The 17,093-nt window shown below is 32.8% G+C and overlaps 1 protein-coding gene across 1 annotated transcript in view; it reads right to left on the bottom strand.

The window, feature by feature from the left end:
* LOC122807089 (serine/threonine-protein phosphatase 6 regulatory ankyrin repeat subunit B-like) overlaps positions 1-17,093 on the bottom strand; it is a 295,223-nt gene that overhangs the window by 58,837 nt on the left and 219,293 nt on the right. The window lies entirely within an intron of this gene.

The raw sequence follows: 17,093 nt of genomic DNA, 5'->3' as shown, positions 1-17,093 counted from the left end.
CTCTGTCTGCTACCCCTCAAGTGTCTTTCAACTGAAATAGCACTCATTTATTCTCTAGCAATGATGAGAGCCCCTACATGGAGGATGCCACAGATCTGCAAGGGACAGAATTGTCCAGAGAGTCAATCATAATGGGGAACTATTCTGCTACTGGCATTCAGGCAATGAAAACTATTTTGGTTTATCTAACCCCACTCCCAATATCGTCCATCATGTGTGCTTGTTCCTGCATGCCTACATAAAGGCTACCACCATCACCAACAACTTGGTGGGTGTCACAGCTGCCCCAGATTGCATCATCACTGTTAATCCCTCCTCTGAGGGTACTAGGTATATGGTGTGACAGGCTCCAAGTCTTCCTCCCCCTAAGGATGGCACTGTTATCTTTCCTCTCATGTACTTCCTTGTAGTTACTAATTGAACTCAGTTCACTTGGGCCATAGTTGGAGCTTTCTTTTCCCTTTCCACCAGTGGCACAGGCTAGCTTACCATGAGTATTACCACATTCAGATAATGTACAATGGTACACACATTGATACGTTAATCAAAGGAAATGAGTTCATTGATTCAAAATAAACTTCAGAACAGACTGCCATGCTACTCCAGCACCAAAGCCACGTCAGTCAGATGCATAAAAAGAGCAGAATAAATCAAACTTCTGAACACCCATTCCTGAAACTACATCTTCTACATTACATGGATTGACCTGCAGTCTTCTGAATTTTGAGGATCTAATTAATTTCTCAACAGATTTCTTAAGGACATTCCTTTAATAATATACTTCTACATACAAAATATACTCAGATTATAACAAGTTTAGTACACTCCCCTGGCATCTTTGCACTCGTGCACATTTCTTGCATAGTCTTTATTACATGCTGCATGCCAGCCTCCATTAAGAGGACTAAGCAAATATTGTAATAGAAAGAAGAAGAAAACACCATTTAGTAATAAAACATCCAAGAGTGAGTGAAGCTGGGTTTACAACAGTCTCAGACTGTACTATTTGAACTAACACATTTGAAAGAAAATCATACAGCTCTTAAAGTTCCACTTGTCCTAGCCTGACAACCGCATGCCACTTTGTGCTATCACAAGAGTTTTAAAATAGAATTAAATATAGTCTATAAAATACATTTTTTACAGAGAACAGTTTTTTTAAGACAAGGAGTTAAAAGCAATCTAACATTAAAATAAAATGAACTTGTGTGTGTGTGTGTGTGTGTGTGTGTGTGTGTGTGTGTGTGTGTGTGTGTGTGTATATATATATATATATATATAGCACATATATACATCAGCCAGGTATAACAACCTCGTGTTTCTTAAGCTTAGTCAAACACTCTGCTTATGCTATGCTGAAGAGGTCATAACAAGGCCGAAATATGCATATCCATAGCTAGTGGGGTTTGGCTTTATTGGCCTGAAATTGTCCTTTAAAATGACTTCAAATGTAAAAATCATGGGCAATCAGAATCGTCATATAGCTGAAACACCTGATGTTCATAAGGGTCATTTGCATATATCCCATGGGCCTCTGTTACAGGAGGTTTGGGAGGTCACTCTTTGAAAGTTCTAGCTTCGCTGGAGTTTTCATTTAGTTTTTTTTCATATATGTATATATAGCTGCATGTGCTAAGATGGTAGGTATACCCCTATGAGCTAGTTATGGTATAAGTTCAAGTCTGTACCTGCTTTGGTCAATCAATAGCAACTGCTGTATATTAGATCCTTATTTGAGTATTTTAGGCATGCAGTTGGACTGAGCACTTCTTTGGCTATACCAGTTAATGGCAAAGCTTGACAAGCAATTGCACCAGTACTGGCACCATTCCTCTTGAATCCAAAAGCTTGAGAATCCAATAGGCTGTTTATATTATAATGAAGCTTTACATCCTAAGAGTGGGAGTTTGCAGCACCAGCAATTTGTTTGTGGGTGTAAGACATCAAACGGGGTGGATCTTTCATAGCCCAAAAGGCTGGACAAAGGTCACCTCATTGAAGACTGAAGGAGGAACAATAAATTGACAAGGCTTTCAGTTTTCTATACAAGCTAAGGAGCTTGCACTTGAGATGTTCTTGATCTTAAAATACTGTGGTCTTTCTAGCTGGGTGAGTTGTTTGGAGAACAAGATGCCACTAGGAGCATTGAATTCTTTTATAGGCCTGAATAACAGACAGAAATAATAACTTTTTTAGATCTAAAGGTTATGTCTCAGAAAATCGTTCTGCCTTATTCTACCTTATTCTACTGATTTCCAAACTATGGTTGGTACATAATGGTAAAAGAGAATTCATTACCAACGAATGTGCCCAAGTCCCTAATATGAATATTAGTCTTGGGAGGGTGTCCGGTATGTGGTAGGTACAGAGCTGTTTTTGTTTCCCAAAAACTAGAATACTACAATTTATTTTTTTTGCAGTACATTTGAGCCTGTGGTCAGTATACTAGGTACTGCTATGGTTCAATCTATCCTATAGGATACAGATGTAAGCAGGAGAATTTATAATGCCACCAAGTTTGCAGTCATCAGCAGACTTGGTTAGCCAAATACCTTTGACACCATCTTGAACATCAAAAAAAGTATATGCCAAAGAGTCTCTCAGAAGATAACGTACCAGCAACCCTTACAATAAGAGTTCTACATGAAAGCTAACTGACTATCCAACAGGTTATGCAAGGGTTAAAATTTAGATGGATGAGCTTAACAACAACAGCAGAATGAGAAATAGTGTCAAAGGCTTCATTCAAATCTAGTCAGGTAGTGTGGACAGAATGGTGATTATCTAAGGCATCATTAACTTTTTCAAAGTCCACAAGACTTACATTTCACAAATCTAAATTGATAGGGATCAAGGGATTGTAAATAACTGAGCTTATTATTTATGATGTAAGCCATAATATATTCCATGACCTTACAAATAATGTTTGCAAGATTGACTTGTCTGCAATTCCTGTGGTCAGTGGTACAGGCACCCTTATGGAGGTTCATCACAAAGGCTGTTCTCCCAGTCTCACATATGAACTTAGTGGACAGTCTAAATCTGTATAGTTTAAGGTGGGGATTAAATAAGGCAATGTTTATTAACTAGGAGCCAACCTGATAAACTGCCAGGGTACCAAAAGCTGATATTTTTGGTAAAGTAACAAGTTCTGATGAATTAGTGGCCGAGCAACTTAGTTTGAAAATTTATTCCTGTGTTCTGCATCGCAATGCATTGTATTGCACAAGTCAGCTGAGTACTTTTCTATGGTTTTTGCCCATTTCCCCACTATGATGCAACTGTGGAGTTGTTATAAATAATTTAGGGGGCTGTGAAGTGCAGAGTCCCTTACATGGAGATAGGGGAGCTTGACCTGCTACAAAATATATTTTTGTGTGTTTTTGTATGTTTTTCAGTTCACCGTGTTTAATATTAAATTTTTGATGAATGGTTAGTTGAAAAACTGTTCTAGGATGGGTAGTAGGTAAACCAATATCTCTGGCTTTTGAAAGTGCTTATAGGATCTGGTCAGAAATCATTTTAGTGGCTGGCTGGGAATCTAGAATAATGGGTAAAATACTGGGAGGAAGGTGAACCTGGGACTAAATTTGTTTATGAATGTATTAACAATGTCTTAGGTTCAGAGTTACCTCTGCCATTTGAGATCATCTCTGTGCAATTCTTTTTTTTTTCAAAACAGGTTTATTGTTTTAACATATAAGAGAAATATCATAACAATTTTATACAAGTAATTAAAAATAGGTATTATTATAATATTCAACAAAACAACTAAAGTATTTACAAAGACATCCACTACAATCAGATCAATTAATTAAACTAAAATACCGTGCTATTGAAATTAGAATTTTTTTAACAAATTTTGTAAATTATCCCATACACTATAATATGATGTTTTTCTAGTTGTTCTCATTCTAATTGTGCTTATTTCCATATGGCACATTATATTCATAACATTTTTAAATTCATTGAACGAAGGAGGTGTATCTGAAATCCAATTTCTAGTTATTATTTTCCTGGCCACTGCTAGGATAGACCATAACAAGGGAAGCTTAAACTTTTTAACACATTGAGGTACAGGTGTGTTGAATAATATAAGAGACTTAGAAATAATGAAATTATCTGTAAAAAGAGCCTGCAAAAATTCATTAATTGACTTCTAGTGTTCTTTCAACTTCATACAGTCATAAAACATATGAGCCCAGTCAGCATTAATTTCTACATTACATGTCTTACATAGATTATCTTTATTATTTATTTTATTCATCATCAAAGGTGTATAAAAAGATCTATGTAAAAATTTCCATGTATAAAGTCTCCAGACAATGGAAGATGTAGTTCTATAAGCAGATTCCAATATATATTGTTTATCTTGTTGAGTTGGTGGGTCCCCATTAATAGAGGTGAAATAATTCCAGTATGAATCTACACTGTAAAAAGTTTCTTGTCTGATAATTTTATGTATATATGAAAGTTTACCTTTATCAGAAACTTTATGCTGTAAATTTAATATCAAGTAATCAATCAGTTTTGGAATAGATTCTTTAACTGTTATAGACATTAGATCTATTCTATCAATGAGATGTTGTCTAAAGATCTGAACCTCTAACCAGCAAGTTTCTCTTAGATCAAATTCTTGTTTTAAGAAATCTAGATTTTTAACTTTATTATCAGATATCAGCTGATACCAGTACTTTAGATCATTATCTATAGCTAAATGAGCTCCTTCAGAAGTAGATGACATAAGCATACCCTGAGTATACATTATAGGAATACAATAAAATTCCATTCCCTATACTTAGGGTGCATGAATATAAAGTTACGATAACTAATAATAATATTTAATGGGTAACAAACCATATGTTTAGGTGTAATAGGTGAAGTACAAAATTCCTTTAGCAACCACAACATGGAGTTATTTACAATCATATTTTTATGTGTTAAGGAGATTTTCATGAAGTGCATACTAATTAGCTCCCAATAATCTTTCCATTTTGATATATGACTGATCTATTAATAAAGTAATAACTTTTATAATAGAAGAGATAATATATAAATTAAAGTCTGGAAAAGAAATACCCACTTGAGACCAGCTATTAGTATGTTTCTTTAATGCAATCCTAGGTCTATTAGGTGCCCATAAGAAATTTAACATTAGTGTATTCAGTTTCTTGATAATTATTTTTGTAGGTGAAAGTATTATTGATTGTATTAAGTATAAAATCTTGGGGAATATTATCATTTTAATAATTGTAAGTCTCTCCTCCATAGTAAAAAACATATTATTCCAGGTATTAAAAAGATTTTGTATATTAAGAAAACAGGTATTATAGTTATTATATATAATAGATTTAATATATTTAGATAGTATTATACCTAAATAAGTTATCTGACCTGAAATGGGTACATATTTAGTAAAATCACTAATGAGAATATTTTTTCGTGTATATATAGGTAGTATTTTAGTTTTTTCTTCATTGAATATTAAACCAGAAATACTTTTAAAATTCATCATTTTATCAAATAAAGACTGTATAGAAGAATTAGATCCTGCTGATGTAATTAGAACATCATCTGCAAAAAGTTGAATTTTTGATGTTGTATTTTCGTCTATTTCAAAACCCTCTATGTCAGTACTGTTTCTAATCAAATTAGCCCAAGGCTCCATTACTAAAGTGAATAATAGTGGAGAAAGTGGACATCCTTGCTTTGTACCTTTAATAATGGGTATTTTTTGTGAAACATATGTTCCTACCTTAATATAAGCCAGCGTTCCTTTGTATAAATGCTCAATTAAATTTACAAATGCATCAGAGAAGTTTGTGCATTTCAGTAAGGTAAACAGATAGTCCCAACTTATTGAATCAAATGCTGAACCTATATCAAGACTAATAAGTGTTAAATCTTTCTTTTTCCTATTTGCAAAATCAATTAAAGTTCTTCTTATATTATCAAAAGTATTTCTATTTACAATGAAGCCCGTCTGATCTATATCTATAATGCCGGGATGATTGTCTTCAATCTATCAGCAAAAATACTCATAAACATTTTATAATCAACATTAAGTAATGAGATGGGTCGATATGAAGAACATCTAGTTGGATCTTTATTAGGTTTTAAAATTGGTGAAATAAATGTATATTGCCAAGATGGGGGGGGTTATTAACTCAGTTTGGGCCAAAATAAAAACCTTATGTATTAATGAATATGTAGTTTTAGAAAGGATTTTATATATCTCTGGTATAATACCATCATTACCCGGTGCTTTGTTTGATTTAAGCTTATTTATTTGTGTAATAACTTCTGTATATGAAATACTCTTGTCCAATAGTTTAATCTGTTGTTTATTAAGCTTTTTATTCATGTTTGTGGTTATAAACTCCTTTATTTTATCTTTAGGTTCCATGTTAATGTTGTTATGGTTAATCTTGTGAAAGTGATTTCTAAATTCATCCAGTATTTCTGGTATACTAGAAACATTCTTCTTTTCCTTAGAGAAAAGATTTCTTTGATATGGTTTTGTTTATTCAATCTTTTGTTTTATTTTTAAGTCTATGTAAGTATTTGGGGCTTATTGAATAAGACAAAAACTTGTATTTTCTAAAGTTATTTTAACTTTATGAGTTAAAATTTCTTTGTATTTCTCATTTAGTTTGTTTATTTCTTCAATAACTTTCTTGTCCATAATATTTTCTTTATTATTATGTTTATAAGAGTCTAATTTACTTTGAATATCTAACAATTCCTTATCCCAAGATTTCCTTTTATTATTATACCATCTGATACTTTGTCCATATAGATATGATTTTAAGGCATCCCAAACATAGACAATGGAGACTTCAGGAGTATTATTTATGTCTAGAAAATGTTGTACTTCTGAAAGTATATATTCTTTATAGTCTTTTAGCTGAGTTAAGTATGCTGGTATCCTTTTGATCTGAACATTATGAGTATTTTTATCATGAATTCAAAAACAATTGAGTTATGATCAGATATAGGACATGAAATGATTTTGAAATTAATTAAATCTGTTACCATCTGGTTAGAAATAAAGACCCTATCTATTTTTGAATAAGTTTTGTATCTGTTAGAAAAAAGGTGTATGGTAATGATTTTGAATCTATCTGATTATTAATATCATTCAAATGATAAGAATTAGCAAAATCATTTAAATGTTTTGCATTAGATGTAATTCTTCTTTTCCTTATAGTGGTAGTATCACTTTCATGTAGTATACAATTAAAATCACCAGCTAAAATAATATCCCCTATAGAGAATGATATGATCTTATCAATATGATGTTTCACTGTATTAATACCAATTCCAGGTATCCAATATACATTAATTAAAGTGTAAGTCTTCCCATTAATTTGTATTGTAACCATACAAAACATTCCTTTGTCATCCTGAAAAGACTTAATGGTTTTAGGAATGGGCATACTTTTATTCCATAAAATAGCCACTCCTCTTTTTCTGAGTGTGCTCTGAACTAACCAATACTGTATACTTATTAGTGGCTAGTTTATCAATATCTTTTTTCAAGAGATGGGTTTCTTGCAGGAAGACTAGATTGGCCTTGTGTAAATTAATGTATCTTATTAGGCTTGCCCTTTTACATGGATTATTCAATCCATTAATGTTTAAAGAAATTCCTTTTAAAGATGTCATTCGGCATTTTTAAAACTCAAGAATCTTATGATCGAAATAACAAATAACAAGATAAATAATGTTACATCTCCTCTTTTAGGTGTACCTTTAAATATAGCTGTATTTATTAAATCTCTTATGGGATTTTGTATAGGATTCAATTTTGTTTGTAGTGACAATGAGTATACAAAATATATTGTGGATGTCAAAACTATATACATATAACAATGAACAAGTGAAAATAATGTAAGGATTAAACCTTGCATCCAGCCTGGAGTTGAAAACTCCAACTTAGAGTAGTATTTACTACTCAAGTTAACCCCCTACCCTAAGCAGCAGTACCTCAGCTACCACCTTATCAATTTAATACTAGTTATATTTAACTGAGGTTAACAGTTTTCAATTCAATTATCTATCAAGACAAAACTACACATTTGGTAAAACAGCATCATATAAACTAAAATAAACTTTTTTTTAAACTGTTCATACTACTATATAGATCTATGTAATATATAACACTTGTATTCAAATAGCATTCCAATAATCTTGAAGTTAGAAATCAAGAGGAGAGAAAATTAGGTTCTAACATTCATTTAAATCAAAAACTTTGGCTAATATGATTCAGACATTACATATATTAAGATGCATCTATTTTCTGTCATGTGAATACTATTAACAGCTTCCAAAAAAAAAATCTTGAATTGTTTGTATATGAGCATTTACTTAAACTCATTATTGTCAATAGAGTAAAATATTGTATTCATAAAAATTATTATAAATCATATTGCATAGTTATGCAAATTCTCAGAAACACTTGCATTATTAAAAAAAAAAGCCATCACACACATACACACAGACACACACACACATACATACATACACACATACACACACACACACACACACACACACACATATATATATATATATATATATATATATATATATATATATATATATATATGATCTCACTGAGTTATGTCCTTGTTGAGCACTATCCTACTTGCTGTCCCTAGAATAAATATGTCTGCTTTATAGAAAATAATGCACAGCAAACACATTTTAGTAACCAGATTTTACAATCATGCTAACCTACTGCTTTAAAATATATCACATGAAATTTCTTCCAGAATAGAATTATAAAATTGTTTATGCTTGTCAATCAGATGGATTAAATGAATTATAATAAAGTATATGTTTGGAACAGAAGTTTTTAACACAGATTATTATGCTGCTGTTAAGTAGATTTTCAAAAACATTTAAATAAATGTTTCATTTTCTATGCCTTCTAAAATAAGACATTTACTTACTACAAGAACTACATCATTTAAACTCATTATAACTGACATTTTATGAATAGAGTATTTTTCCTGAATCTGTGGTGTGTCAGTATGATAACTAGGTCAGAGGTTATACTAACTGCTTTCAGTTTCTCTGTGAGAATTCTGTGAGTTGAAGCTTTTGAAGTAGTTCATGGACACTGTGCATGAGACAGCCCACATCCCAGATTGTCTCCCTTAACATTTTGGCGGGAAACTTATTAAAACTTGTGGCAAACATTCATTTTGTCAATAGAGTAAAATATTGTATTCATAGAAATTATTATAAATCATATTGGATAGTTATGCAGATTCTCAGAAACACTTGCATTTTTATATAAAAAAAAAAAGCCATCACACTCACACATACACATACATACACACACACACACACACACACACACACACACACACACACACACACACACACACACACACACATATATATATATATCTGATCTCACTGAGTTGTGTCTTTGTTGAGCACTATCCTACTTGCTGTCCCTAGAATAAATCTGTCTGCTTTATACAAAATAATGCACAGCAAACACATTTTAGTAACCAGATTTTACAATCATGCTAACCTACTGCTTTAAAATATATCACATGACATTTCTTCCAGAATAAAGTTATAAGATTATTTATGCTTGTCAATCAGATGAATTAAATGAGTTATAGTAAAGTATATGTTTGGAACACAAAATTTTAACACAGATTATTATGCTGCTGTTAAGTAGATTTTCAAAAACATTTAAATAAATGTTTCATTTTCTATGCCTTCTAAAATAAGACATTTACTTACTACAAGAAACTACATCATTTAGACTCATTATAACTGGCATATTTTATGAATAGAGTATTTTTCCTGAATCTGTGGTGTGTCAGTGTGATAACTATGTCAAAGGTTATACTAACTGCTTTCAGTTTCTCTGTGAGAATTCTGTGAGCTGAAGCTTTTGAAGTAACTCATGAACACTGTGCATGAGACAGCCCACATCTCATATTGTCTCTCTTAACATTTTGGCGGGAAACTTATTAAAAACTAGTGACAAACGTTCATTTAGCAGTGTAAATGCATCTAAACATGACAAAACCTTCACAATGTATTCCACAGATCATTACAGCCTCTATGTAAGTGAAATTAAGCCCAAAATTACCAACAAGCAATAAAACTCAACATTCTTCTCCCAACTCAATTTTCATACAAATCCTATTATTCACTGTGCCCACACAATCAAAAGCATTTCTATATATTAATAAAGAAAAGAAAAAGAGAGTAGAAAATAAAAGGGAGTGAGGCAGAAATAAAAAAATGTAAGTGAAAGCTGTAAGAAGTATATACAATGGAATGTTACTTACTGTTTATATTAATAGAGTTAAAAATAAAACATATTATTTACTCTTATTTAGTTCTGATTATTATTAGTTAAAGCATAACAGATTATTTACAAACAGGCATAAGCAGTATAATCAAGAAAGTATAATTAGAAATAGCATTTGAAGAACTTATAAAAACTTTTACAAGGAATAAATATGTTATTATTCTATTAATGATATTTTCATTACTGTTCTCTCCTGCCCTCCCCACCCTTTACCCACTACATAATCTAAACAGAATGTCATTGTTTAAACAAAGAAAATAATAAAAGGAGAAGGAAAAAAGGTAAAGATAAAAAATGTATCAAATTACTAACCTTACTTCTTTTCAGAAAGAGAAACAAATTGAATCACAGCTTGCCATTAAATCTTCAGGTATTTTGACTGGTTATGAAACAAAACATTTCTTTGCACATAGAGAATAACTTTGATTAAATCTTTTCCAAAATATTTGTGGCTTTCTGGAAATGCAGGAACTATATTCAAAAGATTAATAATGAACTAAAATGATGAGAGAGAAAAAAAACATATAACAAATCATTTGTTTTTAGTCTCTTCTTCTTCTCTGAAGTCTTCCACGAAGCTTCAGTTGCCAATCTCTTTAATGAAGAACTAGCCCATTCTATTTCTTCTATTTTATCCAAAATCCTTTTTTCTTTGACAAACAGTAAAGCAGAGTCTAAATCATCGAAAACCTTAGGACCATCAGGAAGGAAGATTTTAAGCTTGGCAGGAAACAGAAGGTATGTTTTAAACTGTGCTTTTTAAGCTCCCTTATTAGTGGCAGAAAAACTTTTCTTTTAGCTATTACCATGGAAGAATAGTCATTGTCAAAACGCACAGTTGTCTCATTAATCTTAACAAGAGCTTTAGCCCAAGCAGATTTAAGAACCATCTCTTTATCAAAAGATGATAGAAATCTAACTATAACTGATCTAGGATATTTTTGTTAGAGTTAGTATTAGCTATAGATCTATGTGCTCTTTCGATACCAAAAGAGAATGCTTCTGGTAAGTCTAAAGTTTTAGGGAGCCAAGTAGTTAAAAAAGAAGTAATATTGTTACCTTCAATATTTTCTGGCAGTCCAAAAATCCTAATGTTATTGCGCCTAGATCTATTTTCCAGGTCATCCAGCTTTGTTTGTAAATGTGTATTTTGTTTCAGCAGAAACTCAATATTGATTTCCTCTTCTTGGATTCTATTTTCCATGTCATTCACAGCTTCTTCTATGCCTGTCATCTGGTTCTTCTGTTGTTGCAGGTCTGTATGTAACAGGTCTATTTGTTTTGTAGTTATTTGTATGAAGGTGTCTATTTTAGTATCCATTTTATCCATTTTATCAGTAAGTTGCTGGATTATAATTATCAGAGACTGAAGTTCTTTCTTGATGCTGGAGTCTTGAGAATTTGTCTTACTGGAACTCATTTCAGACTGATAAACTGACAGGAAAATTTCCACAGTGATTTCTGACAGGAATATTGTTAAGATTTCCTTTCTTTTTTAGATATAGTTCAAGAACTATATAAAACAAACGTATTTAGAAAGAAAATTACTTCAAAAATTAATTTTTTAAGTAATTAATTCCTGTCAGTGTAATGAAATTGGTGGAGCTGAAGAAATCTGCTGCTATCCTGTGTTCATCCTTGGCCACGCCCCCATCTCTGTGCAATTCTGACTGTTACTTCTAAGTTATTTTTAACATAGTTAAAATGTCTTTCTGATTACTTATTTAATTTGTAGCTAGTTTTGTAATTTTTGAAAGTACAAATACATTTTTAGACCATTTCCAGATCGTTTTCATAATGTGAGGATTTGATCTTATTTAGGGCAAAATGTTTCTTTTATTATACAGTTTGCTGACACTATGGTTCCACTATGGCTACCTTTGTACATATGGATAAGGATGGATGCTTCAATAATAAACCAAGTGCTGAATCTGAATGAAGAGGGAACGCTTTTCAAAGTGATACCATTAACAAAAATACTCTATATCATGGACACATAGCTTCACTAAATCTCCTAAATTGCATGTTAAATTATTGTAAAAATATATGCTAAAGCATTTATGGAACTGCTAAACCTCAGAACTGCTTTGTACTATCATACAAAGCACCCACAGAAAATGGGCCTTGGACTTCCAAATGTTAATATATTGTCACTGGCTGCTAACATTAAGCATGTTTTCATGTAGCTAGACCTTTCATATTAACATTGAGAAATCAATGAATGCCTCATCACTCTGCAGTACAGATGTTGTACATTTAAACAAATACAACTGATACTCATAAAACACTGAGTGTTACCCATCTGTCTCTTCTTCTCAAAACCCCAAAGCACAAACCAATCTACAGTTAAATTAAATTAATTAAAGCAGTAAATATATACAACCCTATATTTAAAGGACTGCTCCCCCTCCCCCACTTTGGATATGAGCTACTGTTTTATTCCAGGTACTCACTTCAAAGTACCTACTCTGTGGTACTGTCAAGGACTACAATACTGTTCAAACTGTTTTGAAGATATGATAGCACAATATAAACATATAGAATTTCAACATGGGTTTGGTTTAAGCTAAGGAAAATAATATGTTTTCTTATTAATACCATTCACATCTTTTCTGCTGAATGTTAAATATCCATCCCTGTCTTACTAAATAGTCCTGTTTCGGATGTAAATGTGGAGTTTCTTATGTGATATAAAAAATAGGGTTAGTGTTGATAGAATGATGTACAACTAAATCTATTGGCAAATAATTATACCAAGATAACAAATTGTTCACCTAATTCCCTGCCAACATTACACACAAAAAAATCAGTCAAAAGTACAAACTTAAACACAGTGTTTTTTGCAAAGGGTAAGAGCCCCCTGTATCCCTATACCCCCTTACTTATATGTCCCAACTCAGGATCATACAACTATAGAGAAGGAGGAAAAATCCCCAAAGTGGTGAGTACCATTCTCATGAAATCAGTTCTATACCGCTCACACTGGACTACTAATGCATCAACTAGCAGGTTTATTTGCCACCTTCTTACTTATATGTAATCTGGCTCTACAGTTGCACAATAATGGGAATGGAAGAAAGTCCCCAAAGAAGCACCTAGCGGTCTTGAGAGATCACTTAAAGACAACGACACTCCTGTCATCGAAAACCCCGTTATTTATATATAGACTGGAGGCTATATAAATACTCAGTATCAGTGAGATTTTTGTAAGGAGCAGCTGCTCTTTAACTAGACACACTACACATACCATACATTTTACTATTAGTGTTCACATTTAAGCCTTTTGTGTTTTTTTATTCTTTTTAGAAGTTCTAGACATTATTTAGAACAATAATTGTACAACATGCTTCCTAAACATATATTTCAAAAATGGTCAAGATAGAACTACAAACCCAGTCGAACAAATTAAAACAATAATAAGTGTGTTATTCTTGGAAAAGCTCTCTAAGTAACCATATTCTTCCGCTAAGTGATGATATCCCTCCAGAAATGAAAATTATGAACAAATTTCCACTATCGTGAGAAGTCATTCGACAAACTACCAAGCACATGAATGCCTGCCAAATAGAGTAAATAAAAAACCCCACCAAAGCTCAAGCTAATAGGCTAGCCCACTAGACATTTCCAATGTATTACCTGGAACAAGAATAGATGAGAGTGAATAGTGACCTTATTCCTAAGGCTCTGGGTGGAATACAGGACCAATTCATCCAGGACCGAGATAAAATAATTGAGAAGATAGTAAAGAAATATGGAACTTCTGAAATGACAGAGCTGCTAATGAGATTTGTCCTGTAGTGCAGGCTCTAATTGGGTTACTTAACCATTGTTCTCAGGTCACCTGTAAAAAGAGGTTTGTACTTAGTGGGATTACCTGGTTAACAAGTTATTAAAGACATTAACTAACATATCTTACAAACTTATAGCAATGCAGTAACTAATATTTCAAATAATTATTTTTGTTCCAAAGTAAGATATAAAGACTTTTATCCTAAATATTCCCAGTGTCTGATATTTTTTATATATATTTTTTTATTTTACTTATTTGTCTTTTGGTAAATGGGAATGAGTCAATTTTCAGAAGTGGCCCAGGTGAAAAGCTCCTCAACAAATTCAAAAACATTTAAACAGTAGTTGATGAGTAATTATATATAAGGGGAGAAAAGCCCTGCAACAGATCAAATACCCTACAATGAGTCAGGAAGAAGGTCTCCACAAATACACAAAAACATTCTACAATACCTAATAAGAAACTATACTGTAGGGAATCTTCACAACACATAAAACACTCCAAAACAGATTGGGGTGCACCTTGCACATTGGGGCAAGAGCACCCACAACAGACCAAAATACGTCCACAGAACACTGCTAAGTGAACCAACACACCCAGTAGAAGTGGACAGCCCATGTCGAGCAAACCACCATATAGTTATTCAAAATATTAACTACATTTCTAACAATATATGGAAGTGGGAAATAGAATATTTTGCTACCAAAACAGACAGAGTAATAGAGTGAGTTAAGCAGGAGTAATGTGCAGGAGGGAAAATTAAGGACATGGACAGAGAGATGATTAGTATTAAAGGGATAAGACTGTTATAGAAGGGTAATGAGAGAAACTAAACAGTAGTGAGTGTCGGCTCAAAAGATAGAAGAGCATACATTAGTAGTATTGTATCAAAGTGAGAGCTACTTTTGATTTTAGGCCATTACTACCTGCTAAGATACGGAGGTGTTAGTGATTTCGGAGTGAGAAATGCATAGTTATAGTAAGTAGGTGGTCATGCATCTGTTTTGGGGCTGTGCAGGTATAGGTGTCAGATGGGTATTTTTTTTGATTGGTCTTGAAAGTGGAGAGTTTGCTATTACGTTTAAAGGATAAGGGGACAGAGCTCCAAGATTGGGCTACACAGCTACAACAGACAGAGGTTCCTGCTGACAGGTGTGGTTTATAGGCAGTGAGGAACATTTTGTTTTCAGATCGAAGTGGCTTAGCAGGATTTTATGTATGCAGTAAGTCTAGTAGGCCTTTGGTTTGTATATTAATTTGTGGATTAGGATAAATTGGGTTTACGTGAGTTGCTTGGATAATTCAAGCTGTTTTAGGGCTAAGCAGTGATGGGTTCTATTTGATGAATTATTGACAAGTTTTACTATTTTATTTTAGCACTGGTTTAGTTTATTTTGGATGTAAACTTGAAGATTAAGCAGTGCCGGGGAGCCGTATAATAAAGTAGGGAGTAGAAGTGGAAAGGCTAGGAGTTTCCAGGATGAATCAATTAAGTAAAGGAAAAAAACGGGTCTATATTAGAAACGTGAAAGCTGACTTTCGCGACTACATTTCATCGACACAAATGTCGATGTAAGAAAAGAGCGAACAATGAAATTAGCGAAAGTGAGAACGCCAAACGTAATACCGGAAGCAACAGCGCCATACAGGTAAGGTAAACCTAAGTGAACAAACCTAAAGTAAAACACTTTTCTAAATGTTTTTGCAGGGGGGCTTGCACCCCCCACACCCCCCTACTTAAATATACCAACTCCGAGACCGCACTACAGTCGGGAAAATTATTTATTTCCTCACCCCACGATCACCCTGCTGGCCGAAGAAATACATTCGGCATTCTCACTTTCGCTATTTTCGTTGTTCACTTTTTTTGTACATCGACATTTATGTGTTGATGAACATGTATTCGCGAAAGTCTGCTTTCGTGTTTCTAATATAGACCCGGAAAAAACATACCTTAACTCCTCCAGCGAGCTCAAACAGGACACAACAGCTGTAGTGTTAAATGCTGAAGATATACAAGCAGAGCAAAAAGCTGAACGAACAGTATGAAACTGCTTGACCTTAAATTAAGCAAAGTTTATTCACAAAGTGCAAAATCTTAGCGCTTTCGCCTTGCTAAAGAAGGCATCATCAGAGATAAAATTACTAGCCTTAACAGAGGCTTACATAATTTTGAAAAACCATGTGACCAACCTGGAATGCACTTGCAATTAACCTACTTTCCACTTAAAAATACAGTGTAACAAAACAGTGTTAAAAAGTTTATTCACAAAGTACAAAATCTTAGTGCTTTCACCGTGCTAAAGAAGTCATCATCAGAGATAAAAGATCAGAAATAAAAGAATACACTGCCCAGCCTACTATATTATAAAAACTAACAGAATGCTGAATGATAGAATATACAAGCATGATTATGACATTAGGAAACAAAAGCCTACAAATGCATTATATAGACATAAACAGATTCTTTATTTTTTTTATTACTGACAAAGTTTCCACTATAGGATGGGGTAAGAATAGTGAATTACTTTTGTAAGAAAATGAACTGCAATTACAGCTATGGTTAGATGATATAAAGAAACCAGGACTGAATGACAAATTAGATATCAAATGCATTGTAAAAAGGAGAGCAGAAAAGTTAGAAACATTTTTTTAACAACAACTTAAGTTTTAATTTGTAGATGTGTACACACACACACACACACACACACACACACACACATACATACATATATATATATATATATATATATATATATATATACACACACACACACACACACACACACACACACACACACACACACACACACATACATTTTATATATAAATACACACACATACATTTTATATATAATATGTATATCAAAACAGGACTCAGGATTACAACGAGGCAACCAGGCCTTTGTCTGAATCAAACAGCATATATTCTTCAAACAGAAGGATTTATCCAAG

This window comes from Protopterus annectens, chromosome 7.part0, assembly GCF_019279795.1.
Source record: "Protopterus annectens isolate FY-2018-M chromosome 7.part0, PAN1.0, whole genome shotgun sequence".
Lineage (NCBI taxonomy): Eukaryota > Metazoa > Chordata > Ceratodontiformes > Protopteridae > Protopterus > Protopterus annectens.
The sequence above is the reverse complement of the archived record's forward strand: the minus strand, read 5'-3'. Positions and strand labels throughout refer to the sequence as shown.